Source organism: Morone saxatilis, unplaced genomic scaffold (assembly GCF_004916995.1).
Source record: "Morone saxatilis isolate NCDOM2014 unplaced genomic scaffold, NCSU_SB_2.0 Contig20, whole genome shotgun sequence".
NCBI classification, from domain to species: Eukaryota; Metazoa; Chordata; class Actinopteri; family Moronidae; genus Morone; species Morone saxatilis.
The window spans coordinates 5,470,201-5,484,352 of record NW_023339763.1 but is presented as its reverse complement, the minus strand read 5'-3'; the positions used below and the strand labels follow the sequence as shown (position 1 = coordinate 5,484,352).

The 14,152-nt window shown below is 38.4% G+C and overlaps 1 pseudogene; it reads right to left on the bottom strand.

Moving 5' to 3' along the window:
• Positions 1 to 8,847: 8,847 nt before the first annotated feature.
• LOC118332152 lies at positions 8,848 to 8,979 on the bottom strand (annotated as a pseudogene).
• Between the last annotated feature and the right edge of the window lie 5,173 nt (positions 8,980 to 14,152).

The following is a 14,152-nucleotide window of genomic DNA, read 5'->3' as shown; positions in this document are numbered from 1 at the left end:
CCTACTTGAAAATCAACAGCAGAGTTTGCCCTCTTGTTATTGTAGCATCTCATGTAGATAAATCAGAGCCACACTGTGCTCAGAGACTGGTCCTGAAATCCATAATGGAGTTGAATCACAGATTTCTGAGACTGTGTGAGTGTGTGTGTTTGTGTGTGAATGGACAAACGTCAAATTCTCACTCTGCCGGATAGGCCTCCTTAAGGGAGAAATGCATTATGGATGACATCATGTCACCATCAATAGGCCTCTGGACTTGAGGAAAATCCTTTGGCTCTACAGCCCTGTTCACAGTATATAAAAGATAAATGGATGGATGAATGGATGGATGGATGGATGAATGGTGGATTAAAGTTATGAATGGATGGATAAGTGAATTGGCAAGTTCTTTACGGCAGGAAACACGGGCAGTCAAACAATCAGAAGAGCTGTCAACAAATTCCCACTTTCATTTAATTATCACAATTACATTATTTGTAACAAATTCCCTGATAAAATAAATAAAACACAAATGCATTAGTCTGTCTAATGGCTCACATACTGAAAAACATACATACATCAAAGGATCAGTGGAAAGGGTTAGGGACATTACAACCCCCTCACCTCACCCTCCTGTCCCAAGTATGTAACAGAAAGTATACAGTGGCTGCAAAACTCTGCTGTAGAAACATGGCGGCTCAACATGGCCGTGTAAGAGGACCTGCTCCTTCTGTAGATAAAAAATGCTTGTTTTAAGATAACAAAAGCATGATTCTTACTTTCAGGTGATTTTACACCATTGAAAACATACCAATGAATATTATATTCTAGATCCTCCTGGATATTATACACTGGACCTTTAAGACAACAACAGTTTATGTGAATACACAAAAAATACAAAAAATTTAAATCAAGGCAGTGTGTTTTCATTAAGTAGCAGATAACTGTTAAGTATTCTGCTTGAATATTTTTCTGTTTTCAGCTCTGATAACTCACCCAGCACTGCAGAGGCTGCCTCGCCTTAGCCGATGTGGGAGTCACAAGTGTTTGAGTCAGTTTGTCTCCAAATTGGAAGGAACACTCACCTGTGTTGATTTTTTGAAGGAGGGCAAATTGTTTCTGATTGCAGTCTGTCACCTCTGAACTTGATGGATTATTCATCGTGTAATGTGAAGAAGTGATGGTGACATGCTGTGTGTATGTGCGTGTTTGTGTAGTTTTACTTGTATGAGCTCCTGTTTGTATGTGTGCAAGTGATCTCTTCAACACTTAAATTTGGCCATTAATTTAAAACTTTATTTTTATGTTTTATGTTTCCTGATTTTATTTTACTCACCAATTAAAAATATTAACCAGTTAATTAGATAATTGCGATGTCACTAATAATACCATCGCCCCAGTTACTTTACCTAGTTCATTGTGTTCATGAATAACACATATATGAAAACAATTTTTCACTTAATGAGTTGGCCATGTTATGTTTTACAGTTTGATGATTGACTGATTTTATTTATAGTAGTTTAAAGTTGGATCCCTTGAGTTCCTCCTTTTTTAATTGTCTCCCTATTTAATATTCTGTACACATGTTAAATTTGATTAAACGTAATATTTTGCATTGTGCTCTTAATTTGAAAATTAGACCATCGTGGCTATATAACTTCTCTTTTTGAAAAACAATTATTCTGCCATATATTCCAAACAAACCAGGTAGCCAGGGCTATTGCTGCCAATTATGGTTGAACATCAGGACAGTCAACTGAGTTCTGGCACTGGAGGACCAGATCTAACCTCTGCTCTAAATATCTGCCCTAGATTTGTCATTGGTTTTAAGGGGTGCAGCAGATTTATTATCAACTTCAATCAGAAGTACTCTGGCCAACTCTCGACTGGTGTAATTTCCCAGGCTCGGACCAGTGTATGTGGGCCGACTCCAGCAAGTCCTCCAAATTAAATTCAAAAATACATGGTCGATAATTGCCCTCCAGAAACTACATATATCAGCACTTTCTGATCTGATGCCCCTATTAGCAGGATGATGCTGTAAAATTAGGATTAAGGATAGATATCACTTAGATATTAACTACTTTGTTTAGATTATTATATATAATTAAACACTCAACTGTTCAAAACAGGAGTCTCCAGAGTCAAAGCCTGTCTGGACTTCGCTTGTGGCGCTACAACGCTAGAGGTCTTACTTGAATGTGAACATATAATATGTTGTTAGTGGCTGCTGATAGGACTAAGCTTAAACACAACTTCCTTTGTGCTTTACAATGCAGTATGTCATAAAAACAAGTGGATGTATACCAGACCAAATGAAAATTTCTGTCAGTTCAGTCATGCTACTCCAATTGGTGATACAAAGTAGAAAATGAACATAAATCAATTCATATGAACTATCACGGCCTATCTGAATAATTATACCCTCCGATATCAATTTGACCTGTCTCTTTGTGTCATTACCTTTTCCCTCTTTCCCTTTCTGTTTCCCTTTTTGGCATTTCCTCCTCCATCTTCCTCCTTTCCTCACTACCTCCCATCGTCCCTTCCTTTTTTTCCCTCCCTCTCTCTCTGTGTTTCCCATTACGACTTCTGTCTCTTCTTGGCTAATAGTCGAGTATCTGCCTGCGACGCTGATGAGGCCCATTAGTGCGAGTGAGCTGCAACAAAGGAGGATCACAGCTCTGCAATGTAATGTGATGAGCTTCCTCTCTCTTATCAATTCCAGGAAACATTAAAGGAGTACGGGAGGAAAAACTCTCATTTCATACACCCATAATTAAATGACACAGACGGGTTGATAGTCCCTGGACCATTGTGAATCCAAATTACGCAAAGTAATGAAGAAAAGCACTTTTAAACTGGAGGTAAAAAGCTGGAGGCTCTAAAATCATCTTTATGCTTCTGCTGCATGTTGTGTTGTACATTCATAAAGTTGTATGTGTAAATTTATCTGAAAAAAGAGAAATAACAACCTGCCCCTGTTATTTTTATTTTAATTATAACTTGCTTTGATGTACTCATATGTTTTTGTTTTTTTTTTATAGAAAAGGTTATACAGAGGACATGTCTGTGCAGGAAAGGAAGACTTCTTGACTAAATATTTTAGAATGCATATATTCATCTAACATATTGCCACAGCCATGTAGAGCCACTCTAACAGCCCTGTGCACACATAATTTTACTAATGGTTAAGGTAGAGGGGGCCTTAGAATGGGGGGTCATGCATGTGGCAAGGGATGCTTGACTTTTCAGTCAGTGATGTGTCTCAGTTCCCACGGGGAGAGAAATGTAACCTTTGTGATGTCTCCCGCTTTTAAATATTGAGACTTTTCTTTCATAATTTGTATAATCTGTGAAGAGAGTTTTAATCTGGAACTATTGTGGCCAATATCAGCCTTTCAGAGGAGTGGTATTTGTACTGAAACTTCTGAATGAATAGAGGCGACTGCAATACTAATCCTCACACATTTGTTTAATATCGATTTAAATGATAAATTAAAGGAGAACAAGACAAGTCCAAAAAGAAAAAACAAAAAAAAATGCAGTTCTCTGGGTGTAACAGATGAAACAGATGACGTTTTGAGAGATGCCCAGCACTCCCTAGGTACAAAAGCACATCCGGCCTTCAAATTCATCCTCATTAGTTTCCCATGATGAGTTTAATGAGCACCTCGTTGGGAAGGTTTGGCTTGGCCCACTGTCCTCTGGGTCCTCTGGCATCACAAGCCCGAGAGCCCCTCAGATAGCAGAAGCTGATGAAGCGACATCCATCATCAAACAGAGGCGAGAAGAGGTGGTGAAGGAGAGACAGAAAGAGGAAACAAAACTGAGACAGAGAGAGGAAGGAGAAAATGAGGGAGGACGACGGGGAACAAAGCAGATGGAGCTGAGAGAGGGTCTCCCTGCGGATGAAGGACAGGGGAGAGCTCATGATTAGTAAAGCCACATCCATCATCGTGCAGAGGAGAGAGAAGGTGAATAATAAAAGGAGAAACAGAAGGACTGACACACAAAAGTGGTGAGAGTGAGTAAAAAAGCCTTGAAACAAATCACATTTTTATGACACAAAGCAATAAACACATTGCAGAGAGTATAATGTAACACAACATGGCAGCCACTGAATGATCAGAACACAGCAAAATGTAAGTTAGTGGTAAATATTTACACATATACACATATTGTATCTACACACATTACTACACATCTGCTCCACTAATCAATAAGACCACACGAGTATCTGCTTTCTCTAAATATTTTTTAGAACCCAGCTTTAATAAATATTGATTGGCTGTGTAAGCTGAACAGGACTCATTCCAGTTACAGAACTAATATCCTGATGTCATTTATAGGAAATGTATCAGTTGCACTGAAAAAAAATGTATATCTAGTATGTGGTTTTATATTTGTCCGTCCATTTTGTATGGCAGCAGGCGGAGCAAGGTCTCACCAGCCACATCTTTCTGCTCCTGGGACATTTCCTGGCCAGATAAAATATGTAGGCTAATCTTTCCAGTATATTCTAGGTCTACCTTGGGGGTGTATTCCCAGTTGGATGTGCCAAGAAAATCTTTAAAGAGAGGCATCCGGTTGGCATGTCTAAACCATCTCAACTCACCTCTTTTGATGCAAATGAGCAGCAGTTCTACTTGGAGCGAAACTCTTTTTAGCTACTTTTGGGTTGAGACAGTTGAAACAGTTGAGACTGACTGGTAAATAAAGAGCTTTGCCTTCGAATTGAGCTGCCTCTTTAACAACACAACAGGTTCGTACAACAGCCACTACACTACCGACGCTGCATCAGTCTGCATGCCAATCATAAAGAAGACACCAAGAAGACAAGAACTCCTTCACATGGGGCAGCAAATCACTTTTAACCCAGAGAGAGAAATCCAGTTTTCCAGTAGAGTACCATTGCCTAAGACTTATTCCTAACTGCTTTACACTGCAAACCATGCCAGTCTGCTCTAGAGGTCACATGCCAATGAAGGAGATACAACCATATCATCTGCAAAAAGACATTTTACCAATAGGTAAAGAAACTGAAATATATATTTTTTTCCAGGCATGTAGGAGACACTACAGTGGTCACAAAATAGTGGTCCTATCTACAGCCAGTGTTTGGTTGTCCACTTTTGGGCTACTGTAGAAACATGGCAGTTCAACGCAGCCGACATTGCGGAAGTGGACCCACTCCCTCTGTAGATACAAAGGGCTCATTCTAAGGTGATTATACACTAATGAAAACATGCTTATGAATATTGTCTTCCCATTTCTGCAAATATACACTGGGCCTTTAAGAGAAATTAGGAATTTGTATGACTCAGAAATTGCTGACCAGAAGTCCTCAGTGGTGGAAAAGTTTTGTTTGAAGACAAATGATTTTATCACATCAATTAATAGATTACACATGAAACAGACGGCTGGGCTCTGCTGGACTGACAGGTGTCGTGAAATGTTACTTTCATGTTCTGTTTTTGGAGACAGACATAAGCAGATGGTGCAGATAAATAAACTGATATGTGTTCAGCTGGAATTTGTCTGTATGACTGTTCTCATGCAGCTTCAGCTCCTGCCTGAGCTGTTTTGGAGGAAAGTAATGCATTGGGTTAGTCCTGCAGCTTTAGCTCTTTTCTGTTTTCTGAAATTGCTCTTCTTACAAGCCCATCAGCTACAGGGGTGGTGAAGCACATGGAGCACATTTTTGCACAGCATGGGATACCACAAACAGTTGTCACAGATGGACCTCAGCTTGCTTTTCTTGAATTCCCACAGTTTGCAAGGCAATGTGAGTTCAACCATGTGACGTGTCCACACTTCCTCCAGGCCAAATGGAAAGCTGAAAAATGGGTGCAAGAATTAAAAAAACCCTCCTCAATTAAAAAGAGGAACTGTAGAAGCTAATTATGCATCCTTTTAATGGTGCAAATTTGCTAAAATGTAAAAAGAAAAAACATACACATATATACATACACATATATATAAATGGGGGCTCAAGTTGCAGCCTGTAACTCACTGACTCCTGTTTACAACCCCAAATTAGCCACCAAATTATGGGAAGTGAAGTTTCAAAACATATCCCCCAAATAAAAGTAAGACAAACAATAATGAAAAGTCCGAAATCTGTTAATATTAACTTTCATTTTCATTTATCGTCTTTTAGTATAAATATTGTCCACTACTGTTGCTATAGTGTCTATGATTAGAGATTGTGGAATCTATTTTCACAGCAGAAATTTACAGTTTATTTTGACTTTGGGTGAAACCCCACTGCATGTATGGACAAAGAAAACCACTGCATGTCAGTCTGTAAAAGCATCCCACATACTTTATGTTCTGCATTATTTGCCTCTTTGTGTGAACTTGCTTCTTTAGGCGCTGCTGTTGCTACATTATTTCCTTACTCTTTTATCTTGATAGTAGTTTATAAAGACCAGTGTGTTTGCATGCATTATGTGTTTCACCTGTGAGACTTCAGTTTGACAGCCATGGTTCAAACAATGGAACAAACCAACCTATTCCACTGCAGCACATATAAAAGAACATTAACTATGATCGCAGCCTTGGCCTGTTAACTCCATTCCCCACAGACTGAATTATTAGTAGCTAAAGGCTAAAAGGTGGAGCTAAACCCGCGGGTAATAAAATATTTCTTTAAAGCTCTCAAGACTGCAAGGTGGCTCTTGGGTTCCAGGGTTTTGAAACCAGCGGTGAAATGTAGTCTCTCATCCTGGGATAAGGTCTCATAAAAAAATAATGTTACTGCTCAGGCATGGCCCTGCTCGTCATTCTGAAGTCTGGGCTAAAAGTTAAAAGGTGGCCATGCTTTTTATACTTCACACCAGCTTTCAGTCTCAGGCTCTTACTTGTTTAATGTTATTAAATTGTGAAATTTTAGCTTGGCTCATTTGCTCTATTTCACAACAGTTTGTAAATTAAACAGGACGTCAAACAAACAAATACATAAAAAAAAGACTGGTGGAAGTATTTACTTTACTGAAGTAAAATTACCAATACTACACTATAAAAAATACTTACTTAATAGCTAGTTTTAACAGCTTTGTATAAGACTGTAACTAATGATTGTTTTCTATTTTCTTGAGCAAACCCTTTCTATATTACTATATCACAGTACTATATTACAGTCACAATTAATTAATCAGTGGTTTACTGCAATTTAAGATTAGGAAAAACACCTTGTTTATGTGTTTCAAGAATGAAAGCTATATTCATTAAGAACATGAGGCATCATTTTGCTGTGAGGATTTAAAAACATCGGTCACATTTAAACCTTTTTTATATGCAGCAATAGCCCACACATCTCTGTGTTTTAGAATTTGAATTGCTCTAAACCATCACTAATGTTGTTCCATTCTCATAAAGTAATTAAGTATTAGAGGATTTCAGTGATAGGATAGGATTCAATTTAGCAAAACACTGTAGATAATTGTATTGCCAACCTTTAAATGGAGTTATAAAACTTAGAATTGCTACCACCATGTTCTCCAATCTCGTGGGCTCCTTGTGCTTGATAGAGTGAGTACAAGTACCATTAGAGTCCTGGTGAATTGGTTGGAATTAAAAGAGATGTTTGTCATTGCCCATGAAGTCAAGCATTTTCTTAGTGTAGCAAATTTAAGTAACCCAGTTAACTGGCGTTATGACACTAGTAGCAGAGAACACAATGAGTAAAAAAAGGAAGGACACAAAACAACTAATAAAGCAGGTGGCAGACTGATGGAGAAGAAAAGGGAAAAAAAGCAGATAGTAAATGTATAAGCAAGAAGAACTGCAGCTTTTGCCAGCTGAGAAAAGAACCTGCAGAGGGCTATGCAAATGCCCGAGTCGGAGGCTGTCAAGAAATCCAAATTCAGCTCAAGCACGTGTCCGCGCTCACCCTCTGTGGAGTCCTTACACGCTTTATTATTCATTTCCAGACATCACTTGTGGCTCCTGGCCATATTTTCAGAGAGCAGAGAGGGAAACATCCTTGAGAGGCATCGGGCAGCGAGACGGGGAGTAGTGTTAGCACTTCAGCTCACTCCAAAGGCGTTACCAATCCCTACAGACAAGCAGAGCCCCACAGAGAAATGGATGGGATGCAAAATAGCATATGGCCAGGCACTATCATTCTAATTGCAGCTGTCTGTGAATGACGGGCTTCCATGCAGGACACCAAATCCACCTTGTGCTGCTGAACGCTCTTGCATCTGCTTATCTTTCTCTGAGTGCAGAAGAACATTTCTGAACTTAATAAACAGGCCTCCCTCAATAAGCTGCTACTCAAATAAATAGCAAGAACAGCAGGAAAGAAAAAATAATCGTATCTGTGCAATTTATACACAGTCGCAAACCATCCCTCCTTAAAATGCAAATTTACAGTACATTTGACTAAATGTAAAGTTACTGGGCAGGTGCCAGTCTGAGTTTATGTATATCCTTCCCTCTGTTTTGTTGTATTCCTGTTTGTTGCTTCCAGTATTGAGCTGTTGTAATGTGGTGGTAGTTTGGGAGGTTATTACACTATATAAGACCATGTCAGTGGTTTGGCATATTTCAACCCAAAAAACAGTACAGCATGCATTTGAAAATATGGAAATGATGGAAATAACGGTGGGGAAAATGCTATAGTCCAAAACAGCCCTGTGTCTCTATTTCTATCCCAGAAATAGTATATTAACTGAAACATCGATCATGTTTCTCACATCTAGTTTGGCATTACTGATCAGAAAACATTACTGACTTATCTTTATCGTTTTAGTTGTTGTAAATCATTGTGCAATGAAAGTCCTGTCAATCAATTTGACAGCAATACGGTTACCATGATGTTTTTGTGCCTAAACCTAACCAAATCTGAGCCTGTATAATGGTTTGCGTTTTGTCCTACCAATAGGAGTATCAGGTCAGAAAACATTTTCACTCAACCGGAGTGCAATGGCCTAGCCTCGCCCTGGGTGAACCACCTTCTTGATCATGGTATCTCCCCTGCCAGGTAAGTAGTAAGTAGTGAATAACATAATCATCCTGCCAACATCCAAAGCTGTGATGGTGCTTGCTAGGAGCTGTTCACAATCTGTACAACAATATGTACCACTGCGTCAATTCTCACTCACGCACAGAAAGATGAGGTCCACATTCTTAACCCAGCCGCCAAAGCTCTGAACCAGTTAGTTGTTTTTGTCAGATTTGTCAATATCACAACACCAGACCTTTTGGATCGCTGTAAAAAACAGCGTGGCAACAATTCAAAGGTCTAAGACCAGGTTACCTTTACATTACTCTAGAAATACCACGAGTCATTTTAACTTTATGTTGGTGGTCGGTCAGAGAGAGAGAGTATCCATGATCTTATAAATAAACCTGAAATGGGTGATTTTTTAAGTCCTGTAGTCAGGACTACAGGACTTAAGGTTTGTTCTTATTCGGATTTACCTCTGACTTCACTCCCAAGTACAGACAACATCCTCAACATCAGACAGTAAACGTCAGCTGGCCAACACTCCACAAATAAGTTGACAACAAGGCATTGCTGTAAAAACTGCTTTAATTCCTGTTTTTATGGCAGTGAAGATATCACACAGGCTTAACGATTTAGCAACTGAAGAGCTTCCAGACGCCGGCTCTAATTCAATTTCCTTTCCTGCTCATTAACTTATAGTCCAGTCATTAGTTAAAGGCAGTGCTGTTTGGATTGGCTCAGCATTTTGGGTAAATTAAGAGCAGGATGTGTTGTCAGGCTGATGTACCCTGAGATCAGTGGATAAAATTCTCCAAGGTAACTTGAGTTTGTCAAGAAGCTGCCAGACATGTTTTTGCTCTGTTTACAACAATTTACAAAGACGTTAAAGAGAAATGTTGAGTTTGTGTTTGCCCTGGGTAACAGCAGTAACTCCCATCTGTTTTGCTTAAAAGGAAGCTGGCTATATATTTAAGTAATTGTGGTTTATTAAGTATTGATTACTTCTCTTTAATTTCTTGCTGCTTTAAACTTTTAGTAACAATCTACAAAGAAACTCAGTGACTCACTGAAAATTAAAATGTCCCTATATGCTCTCTTATTTTCCCAAGGGACTCCATCTTCTTCTAAGATAGATGAAGGTCAACTTTTAAGGCACTTTTTGTGATACTTTCATAACATCTACAAGTTTTGGAAAGACTTTCTCACCATTAATTCATTTATCCTTCCCTTACTACAGCCTTATTGCCAAAATTATTTATAATTTCTGACAGTGAGAGTGGGAAGCTGCTCCTGGCAGGGGGAGAACAGGAAGAACGCCAGGGAGTAAAGTTATATCTTTAATTAATTAACATGGACAATGTTATCTTTCTGACTTCAATGGAAGTTTTTTTCAGCCAGAAGGCCCTAGACGAATATAATATTAGCTCAGGAGGAGGAGGATGAAATCACTGGAGGTCACAGCCAGCAGATAACCACTCATGTTGATGTAAGATGCAAACTAGAGAATAGAGTATTAAAGTAATAACTAAAGAGGAAACATGCAGACAGACTCAGGACAGAATTGTATTGTGTATGATGTGTTCTGAGGATTTTGTAGATCCTAGCCAAATTAGGAACTTGGGATATAAGGACAGTTTTAAAGGATTAGTTCTTTTTTTGTTTTGTTTTTTAAGTAGGGGTTGTATGATGTGCTATAGTCAGTGTATTACCTGAATTAGACGTAAGGTTAGTGTGATCCCAGTTTGGGGAACTAGACGGGAGTCTCGGCAGGAAAGAATAGAAAAGCACTGCTGAATACGGGGTCAAAAATGTATTTTATTCAGTTTAATTGTATGTTGCATTGTTGTATTGTTGTATTTCTTTTCTCTTCGATAAGCTTTTTTAACATGGGTTTTATTTTCATAGCACAGGCCCTTGGCTGCATTAGTTCCGAATAAATTGTTCTCACCATTGCTAAAAATAGGTCAACTAGGACAAGAAACACAGGCAGTCAGACAATCAACAAAGGCAAAACAGTAAAATTACTGTTGTATTGTATTATTCAAATGGCCTGCTGCAAAAATCTGTTACAATTTAAACAAAAAATTCCTGGTTTGACTCACTGCACTAACCATAGTCATGTGCATGCAGTTTTTACATGCAATGATTATCATGCAATCATTATGAGTGCACCTGCAGATTTATGAAGCCTAAAATCAAAAATAAATGATGAACCTTGTATGGACCAAATATTCGTCACTGCGTGGCTGGCAGTGACAGTGGAACAGATTCCTATCTATAGACTCTATACGCGCACACACACAAACAAACCTATTTCAAGCAGAACTACGTGGGAATGGAAAATTTTGCTACTTTTCTAAACTCAAAACAACACACATATTGTTCTATTATGAAGTAGGTGTTTGATTATACTCTAATGGCACACCATGGGATAAAGCAGCCTTTAAGCTGCCTCAAGGCCTGAATCTAAACTTATCCATCTGCCCTCCCACATACAACTGCTAATATACTGTCTCTGTAGAACATAAAGAGACTAATTACATGTAACTGTACTCTTATACGTATTCACTGCACAGAAAATCTGTCGGTCTATCAGGGTGTCGTGCACGACTAACTGGGTGTCTGCACAAAAGCTATTACTCCTTTTTAGTTTCCTTAATTTCTTGTTTGAAAATGAAGCCAGTAGAGAAAATAATTCTTTGCAGTGTGCCCTGGGAGGGGAAATGTGAGGTTTTTGTTCAGAAAACAGTATGTAAAGTTTTAGGTTGCATAACAGAGGATGTAGCCTGAGGAAGTTGAAAACATAGGATTTCATATGAAACTACAGATTATTGGAGAAATAACCTCCACCATACCATTCCGTGTGCCAGTCTTATGTTGATGTGAGTGTTTATCTTCGGTTGGTCAGTAAGCGTGTCGACCAACTCATGCTGATGTCATTTACTGTTAAACTGCAAAGTGGCAAAGGTTGACAGCTCCATAAGCGTTTATTAGGAACACATAATGGTAATGACCATTGACATCAGCTGTCATATATGGTGTGCATCTACATCTCGGGCAATAACAACATAATTATACGCCTGAGGGGCAAATGAAATTAAATGCTTAGTAGCGTGTCTTTGAAATAACAACCAAGGCTGTAAAACCACACTCTAAATATGGAAAATGAGTGACTCTAATGATGATTCAGTGGACAATTTGTTTACAGTTGAATTTCATACCATAGTGAAATGAAGTGAAATCAGTTGTTGCTTAAAGTTAAAACACTTATGCTGTAGAAATAGCCATTAGCAATTAGTGCCAAGAGAGATAAAAAAGCAAAAACACTGATATGCTCCCTTAAATGTTTCCCGTTTTAATGAATTGATCATTATCAACATGTAACTCCAACACCTGTTGACCATATCACCAGAATGGAATATTATTATATATATAATATATATATATTTTTGACAATTTGTTGACCACTTACGTAAACCATAAAACACACTCCCAGTGACTTTGTGATTTTGTCACCAGTTTAGTTCTTTCCATCAAATGGAGCTGTCAGAAACAAGTGGGTTTGCAATGGGTGCAATATGATGCAAATGTGGCATTATAAAGCTTTATTATCTGTATCACCGGGACAAAAAAAAAAAAATGCTTCGAGAACTGATGCACCTGAGATTAGTCCTTCAGTGTAACATCAGGTACAGGTTCTGGCACTCAAGAAATCCGTACACCAGACTCAAAAGAGGCACAAAAAAATCTGAAAGGCATTTATTTCTTTCCTTGCTTTGCCTTAAAAATATTGAAAAGATATTTAATAGAGACCATGAAGATTTTTTTTTTTTCTGCATGTGTAGAATCTCTTTTTTTTAGTTTTCCTTGCCAAAAAGTTTACCAACTCTGCACAAAGCATCAAGTGAGCAATGGTTGCCATGGAAGCAAACAACAATTCTTTTACATGTTGTCATAAAAGGAAAAGCCAAATTTAAATTGCGAAGCTGACTCTATTCTTTTGATTGTACAGAACTCTCAATAGTATAATAATTAAATATGCACATGGTGAACCTTAAACAAAATTAGTCACAGAACAAATGTAAATACTCCAATTTATATTTGATTAAATTATGCAGCAAAAATAAAAAACATAAAACTTTCTCTTTGATTATGAAGTCTCCTGTGATATTGCTTGCCATATGTTGGGCTTTTACTGTGAAATCCTTTGTGATAAGGCCTGCAGGTAAGACCTTAACCAGAAACTCCATGACCAAAATAAAGCTTTTGGAGCTAAGCTTTTTAAGACATCTCCAGCTTGGACAGTGATGGTGGCCTGAAGGCTCCTGAGCCAACCTGGAAAATCCTGACCAGGAAAATTAATCAGTAATGCTTTTCCTTCCCTTAACAACAATTATGGAGGTTCTGAAAACTGGCTACCAAAGTTTAATCTGCTTACTGTGCTTGTAGAGCTCCCAGGTGTGGCTCCATATATTTGATCAAATGAAAAACAGAAGTGTGCCAAAAAGAGCAAAAACATCTGCAATAAAAATGCAGGTTGTGTTATCCACATGTGAAGGAAGTCAGTGAAACAGTGTTGTTTTGGGTTGCAAATTAGCTCTGAAGCCAACCGAGCTGCTTCGACAGCTGACAGTCTCGAAAGAGCAGAGCAAGCAAGCTGTGTTTCTGTTTTATGGGCTGTGAACTCACTATTGTGTGTGTGTTTTTGCATGTGTGTGTACGTGTCAGTTTTCTTTTAACAGAATTTGTTGATCTTTTTTCACAGCCAACTCACACCCTGCCCCATAATTAATAGAGCACTGGCAGCATCTCCTCATATGCACCGACTGAGCGCTCGGCTTCCTCCGATGTCAAGAGCCAAGAATGGGATTCAATAATAACAGGGGAGTTTGAAAAAGACAGAAAAATGTGGTTGGGGATAGATTCTCACCAAACTTGATGAATAAAAAACAGAAAAAGAAAAAAGTTAAAGCACTTGCGTAAAAAGACCTTTGCATTTCTGAAAAGCATTTACAGTATATATAGAATAATATAACTCAAAATGTTACACTTTGTCATATCAATCCAATCTGAGGGCAGCAGATTGTTTTCGCACTTTAATCTCTGTGGGTGGAAACATTCAACCTTTTTGGCACAGCAAATGGTGTTATAACACCAGATTTTGACTGAGAAATGTTATTGATCCCCATGTAGCGATCAGTATTTTTACCCGTT